The sequence below is a fragment of the Dermacentor variabilis genome, chromosome 9 (assembly GCF_050947875.1).
Source record: "Dermacentor variabilis isolate Ectoservices chromosome 9, ASM5094787v1, whole genome shotgun sequence".
Lineage (NCBI taxonomy): Eukaryota > Metazoa > Arthropoda > Arachnida > Ixodida > Ixodidae > Dermacentor > Dermacentor variabilis.
Window position 1 is genome coordinate 96,020,746 of NC_134576.1, and position 24,023 is coordinate 96,044,768.

At 46.0% G+C, this 24,023-nt stretch overlaps 1 protein-coding gene across 1 annotated transcript in view; it reads right to left on the reverse strand.

Moving 5' to 3' along the window:
- Positions 1-19,817, reverse strand: part of LOC142557167 (glycine receptor subunit alpha-3-like) — a 104,779-nt gene extending 84,962 nt beyond the window's left edge. Inside the window, exon 1 of the mRNA XM_075668831.1 lies at positions 19,315-19,817. The gene's annotated coding sequence lies outside the window, so the exon portion shown is untranslated. The remainder of the gene's footprint in view (positions 1-19,314) is intronic.
- Between the last annotated feature and the right edge of the window lie 4,206 nt (positions 19,818-24,023).

The following is a 24,023-nucleotide window of genomic DNA, read 5'->3' on the forward strand; positions in this document are numbered from 1 at the left end:
TTCACATTCTAATAAAACATGCTCCGTTGTTTCCCTAGCTTTACCGCAGCAAGCACATGTTTCTTCTTCCTTCTCATATCTCGCTTTATAGGTGCGTGTTCTGAGGCATCCCGATGTCGCTTCGAAAAGTAATCAGCTTCCCTTTGAGTTATCATAAATGGTTTCTTTCCTGATTTCGTTTTTTCCTCTTAAGTAGTTACTCATGGCAGGTTTCTTTTCCATTGCCGCCACCCATTAGATTATTTCAGCCTCTCTGACTTTCCGCTTGACCGTCTTTGTTGCTGTGTTGCACACCCTACGGGCCGCATACGTGCTGGTAGGCTTCCTAGTTCTTTTCCTCCACTGTGAGTCAATGTTTTTCCTTTACAGATACCTGAACACCCTCCCAGCCCATTTACTTTCTCCCATATTCCCCAACCCTTCTTCATACTCAATTTTACTGCGAGCTTCCGTCACTCGCCTTCCCTCACGGCGATGGCACTCGCCTTCGCAGAAGCGCGAAGGCGAGTGCCATCTGGTGGTTGTCCAGGGCACCCTGCGCCGGGAACGCCGCACGCGTCCTCCATCTGTGATTGGTTGTGGCCTATAGTCCGCAAGAAAAGAGCCACGCAGCGCCCACGGTCGCGAAAACCCGGAGTTATTCTCAAAGAAAAGCTTCACTTTTGCATAATGGTTAGCTCACTTTCAGAGAAATTGGTTATACCGGAAAAGGGATACATTCATTCTAAAAAGTAGAGGCAGCTTCGTTGCATGAACACTGATACAAGTCCAAAAATGTGCGCAGTAATTTATTCATTCGTTTCACTCGAAAGGCGTAACCATAACAGTGATAGTTAGCACGCGAGGCCTGGGGCTGCTGCGCAGTGCGAAGAGTGCGCAGGAGGAAACCAAGCGTCGTAGGCACATCTAACGCGACAGTGGGTGCATATGTGGCGAAACTACGTCTTCGGAGCTCCGGCGCCGTCGCGCGCGAGTGGCTCGTATACGCGTGTTCAAAGGTGAGCAGGCGTCTCAAAATGGCGTGAGCCGCCGTTTTGCCGCCGAGTGGCGACGGTTGTTAGGCAACACCTATTGAAGAGCGCCAGTAACGCTCCGGGTACGACGTTTCCTCAAACTGTGCTGAACGCGAGGACACTTCTACGGAACTAGGATCTTTACTACCGTTACGGGTGTCCAGACTGCCAGCGCTGTTTTGAACGGGATTACTCGGTCACAAAACAAATGAGAAATAAATATTCCCATCGCAGCAAATGTTTTATTGGGCAAATATTTCTAATCTTTCTACGCCCGCTTTCTTGACCATTAGGTAGGCACAAAACGACACAGTAGTGCATCTCGCGCATTTGCATGATTAAGATTGTGCGACGCACGTACATTGGACTGATTTTCAATACAACCTTATTTCTTTTGTGTTGTTCTCTCACGTGTAGGAGAGGGTTCTTATATCTATATTACTTAATAGTTTAGTAGTTAGATTAGTTTCGTTAGAGTCTCTATTGCTGCATTTGCGTGTACCTTTAGTCCCACCCCGCTTGTTACGCCTTTTCTCGCACAGCGGGCCATTCTCTGCGCACACTGAGTTCGCCTCAGTAGCGTTTTAAAAAGGAGAGACTTCTGCCGACTCAGCCATCTTCCACCTCGACTGGCAGAAGTCTTCTCCACCTGCCTTGCTTCCTTCCTTTTTCACTCTGCATGCTGGTACAAAGGAACGGTGGAACAGAGACGAGACGTCGGCGAGCCTTTGCCGGTTTTCGTGAGAGCGAAGTCGGCTGGCACAACTCCGACGACATCTGACTCGAGTCGCCTCAAAGCCACCCCCCTGCTTTTCTCGACGCGATCTTCTCCGTACGTCCAGACGTCTCGCTAATGGTTGTCCTCGCGGTGGTCTTTGGGGAGACAGCGTCCTCGCTGTGCGACGTTGCTGCTGCTGCCGATGGCGTCCGGACAAACGACGTCAGTCCGAATGCCTTTCTGATGGCCCTGTCTCAAAAGCCGTCGAGTTTTTTTCTGCACACTTTCACATTTTTCAGCGAACTCAGCTTTGTTCTGGCTCTTTATTTCTTATTGCTGTCTTTTTTTTTTGCTTTCTCTCCAGCACTGACATGAACGTAGGCTTTGCGTGCACTTTCTGTAGTTTACGTGTGGCAGCCCCATGTTGAACCTTGAGATGCGGCTCTCCTGTTGTCGAGGGCACGCCGAGAAACATGGAGCTGGTCACAGCCTTGGAAGTCGTGGTGATATATTTTTTGTACCTACGTGTGTGCCTTTCCCTGCCAAAGGAGAGCTGTCAAGAGCAGCCTTTTCCGCAGCATTACTGACAGCTGGCCAATTGGCTTGTTGCAGAGTTGGTTGATGATCCTTTCTTGTAGTGAAATGGTGCAAGCCACTCTGGGAGTATCAAGACCATTATTGGGCGTCACGAAGGCTAAGGAAGATAGTGCATTTTTGAGGCAAACGATTTGAAAGAAAAATTATTCACAGCAAATTGCGAAATAAAAAAAGCTGTGTGAGTTCAACGCACGTCTTGGAACCTGTGCTAAGGAAAGGGTTCCCGAAGAGGCGAATCAAAGCTATCAATTTGGCCATTTCGTTCCTGCGTACTTGAGGTGAAATATGCTGGCGCACCATGCGCCCTGGAGCATCAGTGCAAAGCAATGTGACACACACGGCGATCATTCCAGAGTTATACGGCACTGTTTCAATAGAAAAGCGCGTGTAACGGTGGCCTAACGGCTAGAGCACCGAGCTGCTGTGCTGGAAAGGGAGGAAAGCGGGCGCACAATTTATTTATCTTTAAAGTGTGATCTAAGCGGCAAAACAGCAGGCGCATCGAGCAGCCATGCTAGGAAAGTCCGTGAATGTTGCAAAGAAAGCGTCACTTAAATTTACTTCACACAGACATTAATTCAATGAGGACGAGATAGTGAGGCAGCATCTTCTGACTTTTCCTTCTGATGCTACCTTCTTTCATGCAGCGGAAGATTACTGCGAAATTAGTGTACTTTGTCTTTCTCGATGCACTCACGCATACGCAATTGTCTTGTTCCGTGCGTACTTGAGGCTTTGAATCCCTCGCAGCAGGCTACTTTAATCTCCCTCAAGTTCCTTCCTTTCTGTTTCGCCGTTTTGGATGTTTTCCCGCATTGTTTGTGCACCTGACAGTCTTTAGACTTACAAGATGCATCTTGGAATATACGGATACTGTAGCCTGTGACAGATGCAGTGATGGGAGATGGAGAAATCTTCTTGATGCCTCTCAAAATGTTGTGCAGGGTGGTAGCTGAAAAATAGCGCATCCTCGGAAGATCCTGGTCAAACATGAAGTCGCAGGATGTTTGCGCAAAGGGAAAGGAAAATCGCTTCTCACGTGTATGAAACCAGGTGCAGAAGCTTGCTTTTCCCTAACAACTGCGTCATCTCTTTCTGTATATTGTCGGTTCAGTACTGCCCGATATATTTAACTCATGGTTTAACATTTATGGCCTTTACTCGTGCGATGTCTATTGCGAACTAAATGCACTTGGGGCACGTGACGCTGAAATCTTCCGAACTGCATATCAGGAGCAGTGGCCAATATCTTAGTAAAGACGTTTGGAATATTGGGTAAGCTTACAATAGCTTGACTGGAAGGTTGTTATTAGAGAGTTTTCGCGCGTCTGGATTTTCGGCCAGAGTGTGTCGAGTGCTGATAGCTTCGTGTGCGCTGTGTTCTCGTCGCGTAATTCGCGTAGTTCGCGTCGAAGCGAGAGAAGCACGAAGGTCTATTTGCTCGCTGCTGCAGCCGTGCTGCCTCACTCCAATGTTTCGGCAGTGTGTGTGCGTGATCACCGAGTGAAATAGGTTCATGTTTGCTTGTGCGCGCGTGACACCATGCTTGTTCATTTAGTTAGTAAGCTAATGTTTACAGGTTTATACCGCCGATAAAACTGCTATCCTTACTTCCATATAACTGTGTACTAATTTTCTATCGCAATCGATAGTTTACCTCTCGGGAGAAATTGTGGCCTTTATTTATTGTAATAAAGGTTGGATTGGTAAAACGTTTATTTGTTCTAATATAATAAAATCATTAGGATACTTCAATGATTCCTCTCACTTTAACTTAACCGATACGATGGGCATCGCCATCTAAAAAAAAATATTGTTTTCTTCAATGTGCACAACGGCGTTCTGGTTCTCTGCAGTAGTGCGTGATGTGGCCTCCGATATTGCATGCGTAGACATCAACACTCCCAAAGCCTGCGCGATGGACAGTTCGATTGACTGAAAAAAAAAAGCAAAGTAAATATGTGCGTTTACAGAATGTAACTACAGGTATCACATTCGTCGAATATACAGCGCAGTTTCCGCGCACGCACAATACCGTACCGCAGCCTATTCTTCTTGCGACGTCATGCTCAGAATTGCCAAGTTCCCAATTCGCCTCGACGATCACAGCTATTCTTGGAACGGTCGCTAAAAGCGTCGAGTGGCGCTTGAATTTTCATTCCTGCCGTGTAGTGAACAAGGTTGGAATACACACGCCCCTTTTAGCCCTACGACTTGCGTCTGCACGTCCTGTCCTCGCAGCCAACAAGATATTCCTTCAGGTTTCGCGCACAAATGCTATAAACAAACACTTCTTTAGTGACAAGTTAGCGCTTTCGTCCTACGCTTTTTCTTTTGTTGTTGTTGTTGTCGTTGTCCCGAGCACCTGACGCATCTGCATAAGCCTCTCCTTTATGAAAATTGGTTACGCGCAACTCTCTGCTCACGTATTCTGTAAAGGCTCTTAGCGTGGCGACACTGCTATTTCCTTCACCTCCGAATTCGCGTGCTCGTTCGTGCCTCAGCTTCACGCTTTGCCGCGCCCAGCATATCTAATGAACGCCTTGTGCGGGAGCTGGAACGCTCGGGGGAGGGGGGGGGGCATCCTAGAGTACGAGGGCCGCCCTCGCAGGCCTCTATCTCCCGCACGACAAAGTAGCGCTGTGCTGCTAGAACGCGCATTATAGTTTCAAAGTTGTATGTGACGCCACTCCGTGGCTTAAGCCACCGTGCGGGGCTTCTTGATTTACGATGCGGTGCCCGGTAGCCGCGCAAGTAACCGCGGAGGCCGAGCTGCACCTGTTCGTGGAGAAGTGACGAAATCGGTGCTACGCCGCTAATGCGGCGAGTCGCTGATAGCGGCGGTGTAGGAGGGATGAGCGGCCCATGCCTTTCGCCACCGTACGGTTCGCCTACTCTTTCAACGCTCTGGTGAAATGGCCATAACGTTCACGTTTCTCAAGGTGGTTGCGCTGCCCGTGCGTTGGAGTTTTAGCGCTGCTGCCCAACTGCGGACCACATCGCCCGAAAGCTTGTAACAAAAAAAAAGGTCTTGGGTCCGTATTTCCCTAGTCATATATTAAGCTTTCTTTCATGCTTGCTTTCTTATCATGCGTGGTTCCATGTGGCCCAACTCAGCGATAAAAATGAAGCGGCGCCGTCAGTGGGAATAATACATGTCGAGAAGGATGAAGCATCAAAAGGGTTGTTACAAAATATGTGCCTCGAGGATCAATTTGTTGCTTTTCATTTTGTGCGCGTGTGTTCAATTCGGCGAGTTCATGTCAGTGTTAGTGGTTCTGTTTGAATCAATGGTAGGACAACGTTATCCTAAACCTCTGGGAAAAGAACGAAAGAAGGTAACCCCATATTTTCAAACGATCCATGACTCAAAGGTCTTCCTCCAATTGATGATTATGCATATTGGCATCCCCTTCAAAACGGGACGGGGACGAATAGACCCCTAGCCTGCCTAATTTAATAAGCTTTTACTGCGTCTCTTGCTATCTGGAGTTATGCCTACCTGATCTCGATTATAATTATCGTATTTAAACTTTCTATGACTACCCTACATCATTACCTACACTTTCAATGACTACGGTTCTGTAAATCTATTCCCTGCTCTTCTTCGACCAGTACTCTTATCATCTCTTATCTCGACTGTTGACCAGTTAACCCTTCCGTTGTCATCGAATCCTAAAGCTTATCAAAGGTGAGCAATCGCTACGGTTCTTGCTATGTGAATAACGCGACTTTCGATTATCGTGCGCCGAGTCGCTTCTGGAATTCTGCATCACACGCATGCCTCATCCTGTGACATACATTCGCTCAGGTATGTTTTTGTCTTGTGGCAGCCAGCCCTTTCCTCAAATAACAAGGTATTCCTTTACGCGTTATCCTACCTATTTTCGCTCCTGATTTCTTTCTTGCATGTTCGGTAAGTGTCTAGAATCAATCTTTGTTTATACCTTGCGAATCCCACCTCACCTTCTTTGTTGCACTCACTTTCATTTCATCACTCCCAATTGCCTACGTGCACTTTCAATTACCCTGTACAAAGTTTTTCTTAATTGACCTTTTCCTACATTCCATGCGCACGCTTTCGAGCTACATATATATGTGCATGTTAGCCGGCCATATCTGGTTATCAATGTTCCTTAGACCTCTTTCGAAACAAATATTGCCCTGCGCTACTCAGACTTCAAAAGAAGCCCAAACCATGCCACGTTGCACAACCTCGTTTGTGGTTTTACCGTGGACTCCCAAGCCAGTCGGATTACCGAGCTCCAGTCATTCCTCTGCGTTCCACCTACTTTTGTTCGTGAATGCATAAAAGGACGTTTTGTTAAGGAAGTAACCGGGACGCCAATGCATTTCTCCGCAAAGTTTGGAAATTATTATGTGAAAAATGGTGTCATCCTAAGAATTCGTTGAAGTGCACCCGCCTTGCGAACTTCACTGGTAGAATTTGTAAATTGCAACATAGACCATGAGGTAATTAGTTAGATAGTTGATTAGTGAATTTTTGTTATTAGTCGATTATTCATTTCACTTTTTTGCGCTAGTAGTGTGCGCCGCTTCGAGTAGACCACCTCATGAACTAGAACTGTGCTTTATGCCAGGGGCAACCTTTAAAAAAATGTTGAAAGTGTTCCCTGAAACACCCGGTATACTTAACAGCTGTGAGTTTGCTTCATTTGCACGACAAAGGACTTTTGGAATGGAAACTACTACAGAAGCCTTGTGCACAAGATTTATCTTGGCATGCAGGAACAGCCACTCGGCACTGTTTTCAGTAACTCAGCTCGGAGCGGAGAAACTGTCCCGTTTTATGGGACTGCGCAAGCTCTGGTAATCAGCAGCTGATCCTAAGGAAGGTACGATTTTGCATTAAGAATTTCTGGTCAATGAAATATGTGACAAAGTGATAGCTTACGTATTTGAATAGAAACATTGCGTTGTTTATATGCGATTCATTTACGAATTAGGCTTTGGTTTTTCGCGTCTGTAAATTCGGACATAACAATCATGCTACTCTACAACAAAGAGGAATGATCATTAAAATGAAGATGGTATTCAGCTCCCTTTATCCCCAGCGCCAGCACACTGGCGCCTTCTGCAGAAACTGTAGTAGAGCTATGCTGGAAATTAAGTAAGCAAGAACTGTTAAATGTTTTTTCATGATAGTGTCTTAGAGTTTGTGCGTTGCGCGAAGCACTTGTGTGTCCGCTTACATATTGTCACGTGCTAACGCAGGAGTAAGTGACAGTACGAGCAGCCAGAGACAAAAAAATGCCAAGCACTAAGCGACGGTTCTCCAGCTGGCGCGGGATCCTTGACCTCGTCGTCGTCTTCGCCGTTTTGCTGGGCACGCAATGCTGAATGGTCGCTGGCTCATAACACCAGGTGGCATTATTCCCCCTCCCTATGAAGCATCGACTCGATGCTCAAACACAAGACGTACACGGAAAGTACGCACATTAGGTAAGACATTAAAAAAAAGGAAAAAAGCGCTAGCACACATACGGGCATGCACACGAGGCAAAAAAAAATTGGGTTCTGTCGTCGGGAACAAAAAAAAATAGAAAAAAAAACCACTTCGCAGTTCTTTGGAGGACGACGCGACGACAGCAAAAACAAAAGTTTGTTTCACCGGTAGACTTAACATCACCGTGCAAAATACGGCTTGAGGCGGACGACATGTACAGTCTCTGCGCGTGGTAAACGGCGCTTGGGCGATGGTAGGTCTCCGTCCGGAACCACTTCATAATTCACGTCGCTTACACGCCTTAGTACCGTGTATGGTCCGAAGTACTTGCTCAGGAGTTTCTCGCTGAGGCCTCGCCGTCTAATGGGGGTCCAAACCCAAACTTGGTCACCAGGCTCATAGGTAACTTGTCGATGGTGAAGATTGTACCTTATGGCATCGGTACACTGCTGCTGTCGTATGTGGACACGGGCCAGTTGACGGGCTTCCTCGGCACGCTGAATGTACTCCTCGACGTCAGGAGCTAACTGGTCGAGCTGATCGATGTCTTCATATGGAATCATGGCGTCGAGCATAGTTTGAACATCTCGACCATAAACGAGGCGAAACGGCGTAAATCGTGTAGTTTCTTGTGTGGCAGTGTTGTACGCAAACGTTACGTACGGCAGGATTTCGTCCCACGTTTTGTGCTGCACATCGACGTACATAGAGAGCATGTCTGCCAGTGTTTTGTTTAGTCTTTCTGTCAAACCATTAGTCTGAGGGTGGTATGCAGTGGTCTTTCGATGAATCGTGTAACTCAACTTGAAGATGTCGTCCAGAAGCTTCGCCGTAAATGCCGTCCCTCGGTCAGTGATAATGAATGATGGTGCGCCATGCCGAAGCACAATGTGATGCATAAAAAACTGGGCAACTTCAGATGCTGTCCCGCGTGGTAGTGCCTTCGTCTCAGCGTAACGCGTCAAGTAGTCAGTTGCGACAATGATCCACTTATTGCCGGAGGAAGACAAGGGAAATGGTCCAAGAAGGTCCATTCCAACTTGATCAAACGGCGTACGCGGAGGGTCGATGGGTCGTAGAAGGCCTGCAGGCTTGAAGGGTGGTGACTTTCGGCGCTGGCATTCACGGCATCCTTTCACGTAGCGTTTGACGCAAGCAGTCAGTCTAGGCCAGTAGTACAGTTGCCGTACCCTGTCCAGAGTCCTTGAGGAACCCAAGTGACCAGATGTCGGCTCGTCGTGGCAGGCTAATAGAATGTCGTCGCGAAGGGCTTGAGGCACTACTAGAAGATGTGGTTTGTCGCCGGCACCTGTGTTTCTTTTGTATAAGATGCCCTCTCGAAGGCAAAATGATGACAACCGTCGCGAAAGTGGGCGAGGAATGGACGCGATGCTGCCTTCTAAGTGATCAATTATGGGCCTTAACTCAGCGTCTGATCGTTGTGTAGCGAGCAGGTCCGGTCTGCTGAGGGCTCCCAGGAAGGCGCTGTCGTCTTCCTCGTCAGGATTCGGAGATGCGACAGGTGCTCTTGATAGCGTGTCAGCATCTTCATGTTTCCTACCGGACTTGTATACGATGGTGATGTTAAATTCCTGGAGTCGCAGACTCCAACGTGCCAATCGTCCAGAAGGGTCTCGGAGGTTGGTCAACCAGCACAAAGCGTGATGATCGGTCACAACTTTAAATGGCCGCCCGTAGAGATACGGCCTAAACTTTGTAGTAGCCCAAATAACCGCGAGGCACTCCTTCTCAGTGGTGGAATAATTGGACTCTGCCCGTGACAGAGTGCGGCTCGCGTAGGCGATAACTCGTTCAGTTCCGTCTTGCCGTTGCACCAGGATAGCTCCAAGACCGATATTGCTGGCGTCAGTGCGTACTTCTGTGACAGCATCCTCATCAAAATGACCGAGCACAGGAGGCGAAGACAAGCGATGTTGTAGCTCCGCAAAGGCAGTCTCTTGTTCATCAGTCCAGAGGAATGGCACGTCGTCACGTGTAAGGCGAAATAGCGGCTCTGCAATCTTCGAAAAATTTTCAATGAAACGTCGATAATAGGCACACAACCCCAAAAACCGTCGGACACTTTTCTTGTCGGTTGGAGTGGGAAAAGCAGCTACGGCATCAGTCTTCTCGGGATCGGGCCGAACACCTGCCGCGCTCACGACGTGACCAAGGAACTTCAGTTCCTCGTAACCGAAATGGCATTTCTCTGGCTTGAGTGTAAGGTCAGCCAATCGAATGGCTTCGAGTACATTCCGAAGGCGTCGAAGGTGCTCGTCAAAAGTCTCCGAAAAGATAACGACATCATCGAGATAGACGAGGCAGCTTTTCCATTTGAGGTCAGCGAGAACGGTATCCATCATTCGCTGGAATGTGGCTGGCGCGGAACAGAGGCCGAAAGGGAGTACTCTGAATTCGTAAAGGCCGTCCGGAGTCACAAACGCAGTTTTCTCGCGGTCCCGCTCATCTACTTCAATTTGCCAGTAGCCACTTTTCAGATCGATAGAGGAGAAATACTTCGCGCGCCTCAATCTATCCAGGGAATCGTCGACACGAGGCAACGGGTACACGTCTTTCTTTGTGACGTTGTTTAGCTTCCGGTAGTCCACACAAAACCGAAGCGTGCCATCTTTCTTTTTAACGAGAACGACTGGCGATGACCAGGGACTGCATGAAGGCTGTATTACGCCGTCTTGAAGCATTTGCTTCACCTGCGTTTGAATCGCATGTCGTTCTGTCGGGGAAACACGATAAGGCTGTTGCCGTATGGGGGGCACGTCGTCATAGGTGATGATACGGTGTTTCGTAATCGACGTTTGACGTATCTTCGACGACCGTGCAAAGCAAGAGTGGAACTCGAGCAACAGCTCGCGTAGGGGTTGTTTGTTCTCTTCAGGAAGCGTTGGACTAATGTCGACGTTGCGTATAGGTGGTTCAGCATTGTCGATTGCCTCGGAAACAAAACACTCAGTGACATCGGCGATCGGGTCGGCGTAGGCGATGACAGTACCGGGGAAAAGGTGCCGGTGTTCGTAGCTGAAGTTCGTGACAAGAACCTCACAGTGGCCATCATGGAGATCAATAAGGCTTCTCGCTACGCAAACACCTTGAGAAAGCAGGAGAGAGCGATTGCTTTCGGCGACCGCTTCACCGTATAAGAGTCTGTCACATGCCACCTGAACCACGACACTTGCACGTGGTGGTAACGTGACAGCGTCGTCGATGACACGAAGCGGTGCTCGAGGGTGGATGGTGTTGGTCGTCGCTGCGGCGCTCTTTGTCGAGAAAGTGACGAGGCGTTCTCGAATGTCGATGATAGCTCCGTGCTCCCTGAGAAAGTCCATACCGATGATTAGGTCTCGAGAACACTGAGGGAGAATGCTTAAGCTGGCAACAAACGTGGAGCCACAAATCTGTATTCTTGCCGTGCACATGCCGAGTGGGGTGATGATGTGCCCGCCAGCTGTACGAACTGGCGTTTGATTCCACGGCGTCGTCACTTTCTTCAGAAGGGTGGCCAGTTTTTCGCTGATTATAGAATAATCCGCTCCAGTGTCCACTAAAGCAGTCAGTTCACGACCGTCGAGCAGTACAGGAATGTCCAAGGAAATTCTTTTTCTGTAATCAGCGGGTACTGTCGTCGTCGGTGCATCGTCGGTCCGTGTACGCGTCAGTAGGGGTCCTTGAGTACGTCCAGACTGAGCGGCCTCGCCCCCGAAGGCCGCTGTGGTTAGTTTTCCCGGCGCGGGCTGGGCGACCGACCCCGCACCATGCTCGAATACGTACGGCGAGTTGGAGAAAACCGCCGCGGCGAAGGGGAGCGTGACTGGTGTCGAGTTGATGGGGATCCGCACTGCTGGGCAACGTATTGTTCAATTTCCGGAGGACGCTGGCCGAACCTAGGTCGCGGCGAGTTTGCTGAAAATCCGCGTAGTCCGAGCTCTCGATAGGAGCACTGTCGGTAGACGTGCCCAGCTTCGCCACAGTGAAAGCAAAGGGGACGGCGATCAGGTGCCCGCCACACGTCTGATTTCCTTGGGGCCTGTCGGTGGTCCTGGTAATACGAGGCCGCTTGGACGGGCTGTAGCATGGCCGGGCACGCGGTGCGAAGCGGGGAGGGAGGTGGGGCAGGTTGCCTCAAAGCTTGCGCATACGACATACGGGAGCTGTCAGTTCTTAGCGGTCGAGCTTCTGCGTTGAAGGGTGGTTCTCTTAGCGCTTGCTGGACTTCGTCACGGAGAACGCTGGACAAGGAGTTGAGCGTCGGCTGTGGGGGTACCGACAGCTTCTGGAGTTCTTCGCGGATTACGGAGCGAATGAGCTCTCGAAAGAAATCGACGTGGCCCCCGAGAGCTCCGAAGAAGTCCGTAGGTGAGGCAGCGTTCACTTGGCGTTCGTATGATGGTGCCCGCTGCCGAAGCGTCTGTTCCATGGTGACGGCCTCGGAAAGAAATTCTGACACAGTCTTGGGAGGACTGCGCACGAGACCGCCGAACAGCTGCTCTTTCACTCCGCGCATCAGGTACCGCACCTTCTTTTCTTCCGACATGATGGGGTCGGCTCGTCGAAAGAGACGCGTCATGTCCTCGACATACATTGCGACACCTTCGTTCGGCATTTGTATACGGGACTGGAGATCACGCTCAGCTCGCTCCCGGCGATCAGGGCTCGCATACGTCTCAAGAATCCGGCGTTTGAATTCTGCCCATGAATTTAGGGCATCTGCGCGGTTCTCGTACCAAACACGTGCACCATCGTTCAGGCTGAAATATACGTTTTTCAGTTTCTCTGCGTCATCCCACTTGTTGAACGCGGCAACACGTTCATAGTGGACCAGCCAATCTTCAACATCCTCATGTATGGCGCCGTGGAAGGGATTTGGCGTTCGCGGATTCAGTAGCGTACACTGAATCGGCGTTGGGCCTTCCATACCTGTTGGCGTGGTCGGAGCTGCCATTTTCTCTGCGAGGAGTCCAAACTCAGGGGATTGTCCACGGATCCTTCTGCTGGCGCGGTGTACAGGCGTAACCACCGGTACGGGGCTGGAGCTCCTGCTGCTCGGAGGGGTGTTGTGCATAGATTAGATTACCCCGCACCTCCACCAGTTTGTCACGTGCTAACGCAGGAGTAAGTGACAGTACGAGCAGCCAGAGACAAAAAAATGCCAAGCACTAAGCGACGGTTCTCCAGCTGGCGCGGGATCCTTGACCTCGTCGTCGTCTTCGCCGTTTTGCTGGGCACGCAATGCTGAATGGTCGCTGGCTCATAACACCAGGTGGCAATATTGTGATAAATGTTTTGCTACTTTCATATACACTTATGCAAGACACTTTTCTTCTGCAATGCATTGAAAATTCGGTGAATGGTTTGTTTATGAGTGTTCGGTATGTAACGTTGCTTCCAAAACTTTGGAAGTTTGTGCTGCATGCCTTTTGAGCGGGGCTTAAACATCAATAAGTTTCCTTCATTAAGTGTGCCGGCTACTACCCGTCCAAGTAAGTTGTTTCTAACCAAGTCCTTCTACACGCCCGGTACGCGTTCTCCAATGCTGCCACTTGCGTAGCAGCTAGCCTCTCAGCTGTCTCATTGTTTTGGGTTTTTTTTTCTTTGCACTGCTGCTGCCTTGCAACGAGACAGTGAACCACTTCATTTGATCAAAAACCAGGGGGGACACTCTGTTAGTGTCAACCTTGTGGACACGTATATTTCCACTGCTGCTAAAGTGCTGGTTGGCTGAAGGCGTCTGTCTCCTTCTCACGCGTACCCCAGCCCAGTCAATCAGAAGTTCAGCAGCCGACGAAACGGGCATCTAGGGGGATATTTACAGAATATCCCCCCGCCCCCTGGTTGTATTTGACATAAAGCGCTTCCATAATGGTCGACGCAAAATCTTTCGGGGAAGTTTGGAGTGGTCTTTGCTATATTTCGAGACTGTCACACGCACAGGGTTGTTTCCGAGCACTCAATGATGCTCGACAAAGCGCACTATCAAGTGCGTCCATTTTCTGGAAGGCCACAACGTTTGGGAATTCTATTTATATGATCTCCTTTATAAAAATTGAGAAAGAGGCAGCGGTGGTATAAGAATACGTCTGAACGCTGAGAAACGTAGAAGACAGAAAAACAAACCTTTTGAAGCCTAGAAAGGTGGCTGAACTAAGAAAACTGCTTAAAATTTCCTAAGCTGACAAATCACTGGATTAAGCTGGTAATAACGGGCTGAGGAGCTTGACCCTTCTTTCAACGCTTGCCAATAACCAGGCCTAAACTCTCGTCACAGCATGTGTGCTAGCCGGAATAAAGCCTCTCATCTGAATACCATTGCAATGTGGTCGTAGTATCGCTTGACTTATTAAAACTTCAGATACCCCTTTTTCGTTGACACCTGTGGATTAGTGAATTACATGAGCAGGTTAAATGGCAGGTCATGCATTTCATAAATAACAAGATTGAGGTCATAGCAATCGGCGTACGAGGACGTCCCTTTGTGCGATGAAACAAACTTTAAGAGTACAGGGTCCGCTGTGATCGTAGCTTAGAATGATCCTTTGACTCACTTATTTGATGCGTACCAAGGTTTTCCTTTCTTTAAGTTGTTAATGCTAAAAGGGCGACTCTGTTTCTTAAGTCAACTTCGGCTATTCGCTTAGACGGACGTTGGGGGGAAATTCACTAATTCTATCAACTGAAACTAGAAGATGAGCTGAGAAGTTGCTTGAGGGACTGGCTGGGCTTTATTTTAAAGAAATGCAATCGTCAAAATAATGGCGAAATGTTCGATAAATCTGTCACCTCATAGTTTTAGAAGAAGTGGAATCCTACGGTATTCTTGAAAACAAGCTTCAGTTCATCCACAGTTATATTAAACCACGGAGGCGACAAGTGTACCGCCAGGCACGGTTTACCGCACGCACTTGAGTTGTCAAAGGTGTTAATGTATACGGGCGACTCACTCTCGTCATTGCAAGACATTATATCTGGCGAACAGCTAAAGGTAGGTAAATGATTTCGAGAAAATAGATAGCTCTAAATGCTGATAAAACTAAATGTATCATCTTTAACTCCAACCTGGATTACAGATTACAGTGACTTCAATTTGACCCTAGCGAACCGATCTCTGGGCCGTGCTGATACATTTCAATATTTAGGGGTTCCTTTAGACTCACTTGCAGTGGAGAGAACAAATTAACGTTGTCTGTAGGAAACTAGCCTTCAGCCGTTACACCCTGGCCCATGCCTGGCGATATTCTCCTCGTGCTTTGCTTCGTTGCATGTATCTTCGTTTATTTCATATCCACCTGGGTTATCGTTGCGTAATATAAGGCCTAACAAATAAAATTTAGTTAGCGCGTATACTGCAATTGTAAATGCGCAGCCTAAGAATAACATTATCTCAGTTTCATTACCCCCGTCACACTGTGTTTATTGACATTCATATCCTTTCTTATAAGGCGTTAGGGAGATATAAGATCACTTTCTTAGTTCACAAAATACTCAACACCAACTTCCCCTTACCCAGCACCATATTCAACTTCCTACGGTCAAACAACTGAATTTAATTTAAACATTCCTTACTGCAGCAATGTGTACGGTGAACGATTATATTAGAGTTATTAGGCGGTATAACTTGGAAAATTGTGCATGTGGACATAAAAGTAACGAAAAACTTTTACCAGGCATATAAACACTTCTTTTTGTCTAGTCAAACGTAATAACCCTCCCTTATCAAACTAATACTTGTTCGTGTATACAGTGTTCTTACTCGTTTATCAAATATGTACGTCGTTGAGCTATATATGTTCTTTTCTGTATTGAACCAGGGAATGGCCACATAGGCTATTGGTCCAACTATTTTGAATTGTTTAAGGCTCATTTTCTAATGATTGATATATTGATTGAGTGATAACATACCGAAGAAATCTTCAATTCTATTTCGTTGAAAGGTGCGACGACTAGTCACGATTGCGTATTGTGTGGATCCGACACATTTTTTTGTTCGTTATCAATTTAAGCCCCTGAGGTACCCAAATATTCTTGACATCATATAGTACATTTAAAGTACAACATCCCTTAGACCAGAATCACTTGTTATTGTTTTTTTTTACTTTAAAAATAGAGGGGTTCCATTCCGAATCTCGAGGAGATGCACTTCGAAACGTCTCCGGGTTGGCAATCTTGCTCAAAAATGTTCTCAAGGAAACGGGAAAATGTTTCTAGTGACAGCAAGGTCGTCGAGTTGTACTCCACCCCTGGTGGCGATTCCTAGCATGACAAATTGAGGAATTGAAGACTATTATGCGCTGCAATGGGATCTTGACAGTTTATTTCTTAAAGCCCTACACTCTGGAAACTACGTATGCTGTCGAGGTTGTTTAACCGGAAATACTAGCGAAGATGAAATTTGGAATGAGTGCGCTTGGCTTTGGGAATGTCTTCTATTATTAACACGCTTCGCCACCGTGGCACTAGTACTAAGCCGGGGCATGAAACGTTCACAAAAACACAAATTATTGCTGTTGTTCGCTTTGATACATATTGAAAAAAAAAATAATTAGCCAAGCAGAGTCCATCAATACACATGAGCCTTAATGCCTGCAGATAATTGATGTTTGTATCTTAAATTAATGCTTGACTTGATGCTTCAGTCAAGTCAAGATTTATTTACAAGCACAAAGTACAGTGCTGAAGGCCACCTTAGCAAGAAAGCTGTAAGCATGCAGCTTGACAAAGCTGGGGGTGGGGGGCACCACCTGATAACAGCAGTGCACTCATCCGCAATACAAACATCAAGCTTTTCGTAATGGTGGCTTCGTTAATGCAACACGTAGTATACATGCACTATCTTGGGCATCAATACATCTACATGCATGTATACGCATTGCGAGCACATTGAAATACGGCTAAATAACATAACCGCGAAGGAAATATACACTGTTACGCTGGTAAAATGAACAGTAGTAAGATCAGTAATTAAAAACGACATTAAAAAATGTGCACGTGCAATATGCAAGAAATGAATATATGTGTGATGGGTATGCTTCGAACAGGTATGGACAGAAACGAAATTCACAAATTTGTAGTTTATGGCTTAAGGTTCGCACGAAGTAATATGTTCGATTTCTTGATCCATGAGTGCTTCAAGTGGTTGTTAACGTAGAAGTTTCTACGTACATTATTTAACCTAATTTTTCATCCACATGTGCATAAAGTTGTGTTATTTTTGTAGCAGTATTATTTTTAATTTCCATACACATAATATAAAACCGATCGAAGTCGAGTCCCTAAACTCTTTGTCTTCTCCGGCAAACTGAAATATCTCCTGTTCGTGCTTCGCGAATCATTTTTTTTTCTTTGTGAAGGTGCATAAACTATTTGGGACTTTCCTGACATTATTACAATATTCCGCACTGTATATCGTAAAAAACCCTGCAGAAACAGATAGCTTTTGCCGCATTGATTGTATTCTGTAAATAATCTGACCTTGTTACCTGCTCGGAAAAAAAATGTTGGTTAGAAACAACCTTTTTTAACAGCACCTGTGCCTCCTGGCTACTACAGTTTACTGCATGTGGGCGTCGATCACTAACGTGGTTACTGATTACGCCGAGTTCTCTTTTTCGTAGTTCGAAAAGGGTGCGAAACTGTACGTCAACGCGTCATTTCTCTTCATTTTCCCCCACATAGTGTTTTCGCATTCCCTCTAATTATACTGCGTGTGTTAGAAGTTTTACAGGATTCTTAAATTATTGCCTTTTGCGAATTGCAGCGTTTCGCCATTTGTGCCAAATTCCTTCAATAAAAAAGCCACGAAAGAACTGTCAATGTGCAATAAGGTGATTAAGCCATTTGGCCCAATATATTTTTTCAATTAATTGTGGCAACCAACGTATTGCGATTTCGCAGATCAACCGATTAAGGGCTCGAAGTATGGACTTTCCGAACGAATTCTGAGACTGTTGTACCACTTTTAAACTTGATCGTAAGCTTAGCTGCACCGAATTGTATGGGTGTACTGCTCACTTTCCTGCAACGTTTGTATGTTTACCCTTAAGAAGCTGACTATGTTGCCTGGCGACGCAGTCTAGTATCCATTTTCGAACAAAGATCACCCGTGTGTGGTCTACAGAATAGAAAGATATACTGCACGTGTTTAGAAATTATATAAAGCGAAACGCAATAGTCATGGAAGCCCAACAAAACTAATGGTTGAGCGTTGTCAAACCTGACGAGGTAAAATATTTTTTTCGACTAAAAAGTCACGTGGAATACTGCTACGCCAAAAAAGCCAATTGTCTCCCCAATAAAAAACAAAAATACACTTGATTCGTTTTCTTTGGTTTTGTCTAGTTGACCTGGTGTCGTCATCATTTTCTGTTGGTCCTTCTAGTGCCCATTCTGTTCATGACAAATGGTCTTTATTGTAGGAAGTGTCGGAAAACCTCCGGTACATTCGGTTGTTTCAAGCGTGTTGTCACTGGGACGCTCTTAATTGTACTTGTTCTTTATTATCGTTTTTGGCTGTGCTAGATGTCCTCTGAATTCGCTCAGAGCAACCTAATGCTGCATAAATGTTGACAAATATTCGCCATCATTTCTAATTCGAAGAAGTCATTCCGGCAGTTAAGTGCAATTGTTTTTATAGTTCTTATTACACTTAGCAAATATTAAAGTTCGTATTTGACAACTAAAACAAAGACAAATTATCAACTCTTTCCGCAACCTAGGCTATATCAGCGGAGATAAACATTTAGTTCAAGACTGCCTGCCTACAGCCAGCAAGTCACAAAAAAGAAGCCAAGAAAAAAATTTTGAATTGCGGCATTAACACGAGCAACAACTTTAAAAGTAGCAAGTGTCCTCATGTTCATATAATCCACGCATAAATAACAAACGTGATTTGTTGTGGATAGTTCTATGAAAATAAACATACAAATTGTTTCAGATTTTCGTCTGTTATCTTGCTGTTTGCGGTTGCCAATTTAGAGGCCAAAGCTGATTTTTCTCCGAGTTTAGTTGGTAACTCGACTCAACTGAAAATGCCGAAAAGTGAAAGCGCCGCTTTTGTTTTTGCGTCATTCTCTCCATATTCCGTATCTCTCATCCAAAATAATATTCATTTGAGCCACATACATTCGCCACAACGAATAACATACATTTGGGAAGTATGAGCGCGGAGGTACTAAATTGTAGCAAATACATGGGGCATCACAGCTGCTGATGATAAGAGCCTCTGGCGATGTGTAATTGCAACGCACAAATCATAGAGTACCGAATGCTAAGCGCCTGTCTATAGACTCTTTATGGAGGGTATGGAAAGAATAACATTAAGATTATAGATGCCTTCTTTTAGTGAACAATGTACAGGAGCTTTATTATCGTCCTGATTCCTTTATATTTTTTTTTCCTGTAGATATGGACCATGAACGCCCCTGCAAGCTATCAGTTCTTTCTCCTTCAAAAAACCATTTTGCTTGTCGCATCCGAAACCTGCGAACAAGAAAAATAAATTCGTTGCTCACCCTTTTAAAGACGCTTGCAAGATGGACCTTCCCTTCGCACCGAGTTCGAGTTGTGCGTTCCGGTTTTTATCCGCATAGACAACGTCGTCAGTGAATCCAGGGGTCTTCAATATCCCAGTCCACTCCTCAAACAAAGCTTAGAGTTGTGCCCGTCACGTGGCACTCGACAACCCTAGCAGCATCCAAGTACGCACTTGAAGTTCCAGAGACCGTAACGTTTTTCACGTAATTGACGAATAAATTCAAACCCAGTGCCGCGGTGATACCGGGTGGCTTAACACCTTTCCTTAGTCAAGCACTTCCGAGCAGGATTTACTTCCGTAGTCGTTATCGAATGCCGGTTGAGTATCCACAGAGTATGTACGACAGATCGGGAGGAACTTTTTCGTTCCTATTCGGGACACACGGAGAACGAAATGGGAAGTTTGGGGAACTAGGTTGAGTCCAGGGGGTGGCAACACGACGCGCGCGACTTCATCGCTTACAGAATCACGGCGAGCAGACAGTCTCGGTGGAGACCGGATGACGACAGTTCGTCTATTCTTGGCAGGTCACATAGCGAGCGGAGACGTTTTTCAGACGTCTGACGAAGGGACGGCAACACGTACCACTGTTCACACTACGCGACATTTAGATGGCTACGAAAGAGAAGAAAAGAAAGAGAAATTACACTGCCCACTTTCAAACTAGACGGAAACAAAGAGCAGCGGCGAAAGCAGACTTAAGCATACCGAAAAAAGGCAGCGCGGTTCAATGAGGGGGCACTCGACAATGCCCGGTGGCTTCACGAATGGAGCCAATCCAAAGGATAGCTGCGCGCGGAGTAAGTCGACGCCGCTCCACACTGTTGCGCCACCGGGACGAATCTGAGCGGTCCGTCGCTCGGTGCCGCCGACTGGGTCGCGCCTCGGAGCGGCGCTCCACTCAGCGATGGAAAGGAGAAAAGGGAGAGAGAGAGGGTGAAAGAGAGAGCGGGGGAAAGTGTTCGGCAAAAGGGAAAGGAATGCCGGTTGGGAATGCCGGTAGGGAAGCGGCTCGCTTCCGTCGTATCGGCGAGCCTGGGAGGTAAAGCGCGCGTTTAAGTACGAATGCAGGGCGCGGTTGTGAGCGGCAGTAATTTTCCCCTCCTCTTCGTGCAAGGCTCACGGTCGCGTTTAGGTGTCCCGAATAAAGAATGACGTCGGACGGGTGTTGTGATGTGTAGTAGGGAGATGCGGGAGGGTTGGTGGTAATTCGTGTTTTGAAAAATGACAGCGCCAGTGTCGTGTTGAAACGCAAATAGGAGAGCGTGTGAAATCAAATGCAAGCAGGAGAGCGTGTGGCCGAAGCACAACTGAAAGCACAGTGCGCGGCGTCGGGCAGCCATCGTTGTAAGTACACATGCACGCGCATTTGATTTGAACGCAGAGTGCTAGGCTGCTTGTCCTACTCAAATTACGTCACCTGTATTTTGTTCGAAATATGTATTTTCACCCCGCCAAGTGCCATTCCTACCAGTGGTTGCCGTTAAGGTAACTAGCGCTGTTGTTTCTCCTGCAGTGTAATACATTTTCGTGCTATTCAAGTTACGATTAGGCACTGGCAGCTTAAAAGGCGGAAACAAAAGTAAAGCAACGCGCGTTAGGAAACTGGGCCTTCGAAAGGTGTATTGTACTACGGATGCGGCGGTGGTGCTAGCTACCGTAACAGCTTACTGCCAGGTAGGAAAGGCACTGCCGCGGGGGGATGAGAAAATTACTTTCGCTCAAAGTACGGGTCACGTTTATTGCACTTGTGCGAGCAGCACCACATTCTGCGCGAGAACTACATGCCCGCGCATGCGCACAATGACTGGCCGATGGCATGCACTCTACCTTTAGTTCTACTTAGGCCACACAATCCGCGGTTCGCATTTCATTTGTCCTCAGTGGTACACCTGCTGAGGCACATTAATGCCGCAGTTGCCACCGTTGTCGGCAAGTAGCTGGTGAGCTTGTTTGAGATGTTTTGTGAACGTGCGAACATATAAATTTCCGAACATAAATTGGAGCATTCATTATGTATCTTACTATATATACACTGCTAGCGGTCATCAATATGTGAAAACGGAGCTGACTACATCGTAAATCTGCATTTTGGTCATTATGAATTATTACAATTCCTGTAATGGCTACATGAAACAAGGGAGTTCAGTAAGCACCAGAGGAGGCTTGCACGAACATTTAACAACGAAAATAATAACGAACTTAAGAACGTGTTCTTAAATGTTCCATTCATAACGCCTGTCCGCACAAGAACACTATCTTAAATTCGTTATTATTTTCGTTATGAAATGTTCGTGCAAGCTACCCCTGGCAAAGAACACAAGTAAGACTCACAATGTCACGTGCACGTTACTTTTTTATTTATAGAATTCATAAAGCTACATTACAAAAGTGACTGGAACGAGACCAATCACATGTATGAAGATATTGATTGCAATTTCTAACTTTATACGAACAGGTTAAACGTGGATGTAATCAAAAGTGAAGAAGTTCAACAACAAATGTTCTTGAAAATTAAACTCCACTAAAACAAAAGTATTGAGAAAAAGTGTTAACGCTCAGAAAATGACTAGCAATCACAATGCTACAATCATATTAAAAACATTGGAACAGATTAGTATGAGGTAATGAAATCACATACTAAAGACTGACCAGAACTGCATGGCTTTCATGCCAGCAGATGCTTGTGGTGCCACGAGATTCAAGATAGAAATGCAGTTCTTTCTACCTATTTCTAACACTATGTACTAAAAGAAAAGCAACACTAATTGCAGTAATTATTTTTGATATGCTTGTTTTATTTACATTACTTGTTGCTTCCGTATAAGTCTGTTAATCGTGTAAAATCAATGTGTTTCTATTGTTCCTGGAAGCATCAATGTTCCTTTAACTGATTGCAGCACCGCTTTGTACAGTGATATTCTTATTCGGGTATTGGATTCATTATATTAAATAATTTCATGGTCTGTGCCATTTTTCAGGTCCGTACGTTCTCTAGCTTATGTTAATTGTTGTATATTGTCTCAAAATTATATATAATGTTTTATTCTATTCGTTTGCTCTTAATTTTGTGCAATTGCGTTTCCCCTATCATTTCGGTTAATATTTATTGCTCACGTATCCCTTTTTCAGCATGCGGCAATCCATACTTGATGTGTATAGTATTAGGTGGTCGCCCTGACAGTTTCATAACTATGGAACCACTGAATGTAATAACATCACTAATCCTGTTATCGTCTACGCATGAGAAATGTGAATAAACAATTGAACTTGAACAAGCAGAATCCCGAGATGATATGTCAATCTTGATAGACAACTTGCTCAGTCAGCTTCTCACACCACGAAAGTGCCAAACACACGGCGCTGCCAGGTACGTAGAAGTAAGCATCGTAAACGAGACATATCCCTGACATTTGGAGAGGATCTCCGGAAACCAAGCGTTACAAACACGTCTGAAAATGAACCACCGAAACGTTGCCCTCAGGACACTTTTATAAGCGCTTCGCATCACGAAGAAACATAAAAAATCGGTCAGAAGCACAGCTCTAAATTTGTCGACGCAACCTTATACTCCTGCCTTGTATATACGTACTTGGACCATGGTGAACCGACAACACTCAAAAAGACACGCCGATGAAGCACATTTCCTGCTGCTGGCGCACGGAAAATGACCCTGCACTTGTGTCGAGGGGCGCGCTACATCGATATCAATGGCGACGTCAAGTCAAAGAATTGCGATTCCAAGATTCATTTATCTTTATAATGTACCGTAATATATCGGCAAGTTCAAGATTACGCATTTTTAGCAGTGTACTAATAGACATAACTGAAACAGAAAGAGTTTGCATGCACATAACAGAAGAAAATGACGTGAGCGAAAGCGAGAGTTTTGGCTTTTGACACGCGGTGTCTACCAGTGCATGCAGAGGTCGTGCAATATTGGTGCCCATAACCACGTTGCAAAGAGTTAATGTGGTCATACCTCAAAGTCGCGGCTTTAATACTCTAAATTGGATGTTTTCAAAATGAAGATTTCAACATTTCGTCATTTAGGAACACATGCTACCTCTCGCAGGATCGCGAACATGCACGTGAGATGGGTAAAAAACTAAGGAAATGTCCCGGCACTGCGCCGGAACAGGCAACAGCGCGACTTTTCCTCTCCCAGCGTCTCATTGCTATGATTTAAAACGATTTGCTTGTATTTGCTTTTGAAAATCTCTCTCAAATGCTACCCTTCCTCCCTCGTGGAAACTTGCTTCAATTCTGACCGTATTTAAGTCCGTAACATTTAATTGTTATCTAACTATAGGCCAATCTCCTAAACAGCACACTCCTGTAAATTACTAGGACACATTATCTTTAAACATATTATGGAATTTCTTGAAACTAACAAAATTTTATGCGCTTTGCAGCATGGTTTTAGACGTGGCCTTAGCACTATAACACAACTGACAGAATTCGTTCATGTCATCGGCAGCTGCTTCCACATAGGTAACCATATTGATGCTATTTTTATAGATTTTTCAAAGGTCTTCGACACTGTCTCACACCCTAAGCTTATGCACAAGCTGTTCGCTATACTGAAAAATGCATATTTGGTTGGCTGGATATCGGACTTTTTTTCCCAGCGTTCGCAATATATATGTTTCAACTCTACTAACTCACCCTTGATGCCTGTTTCAT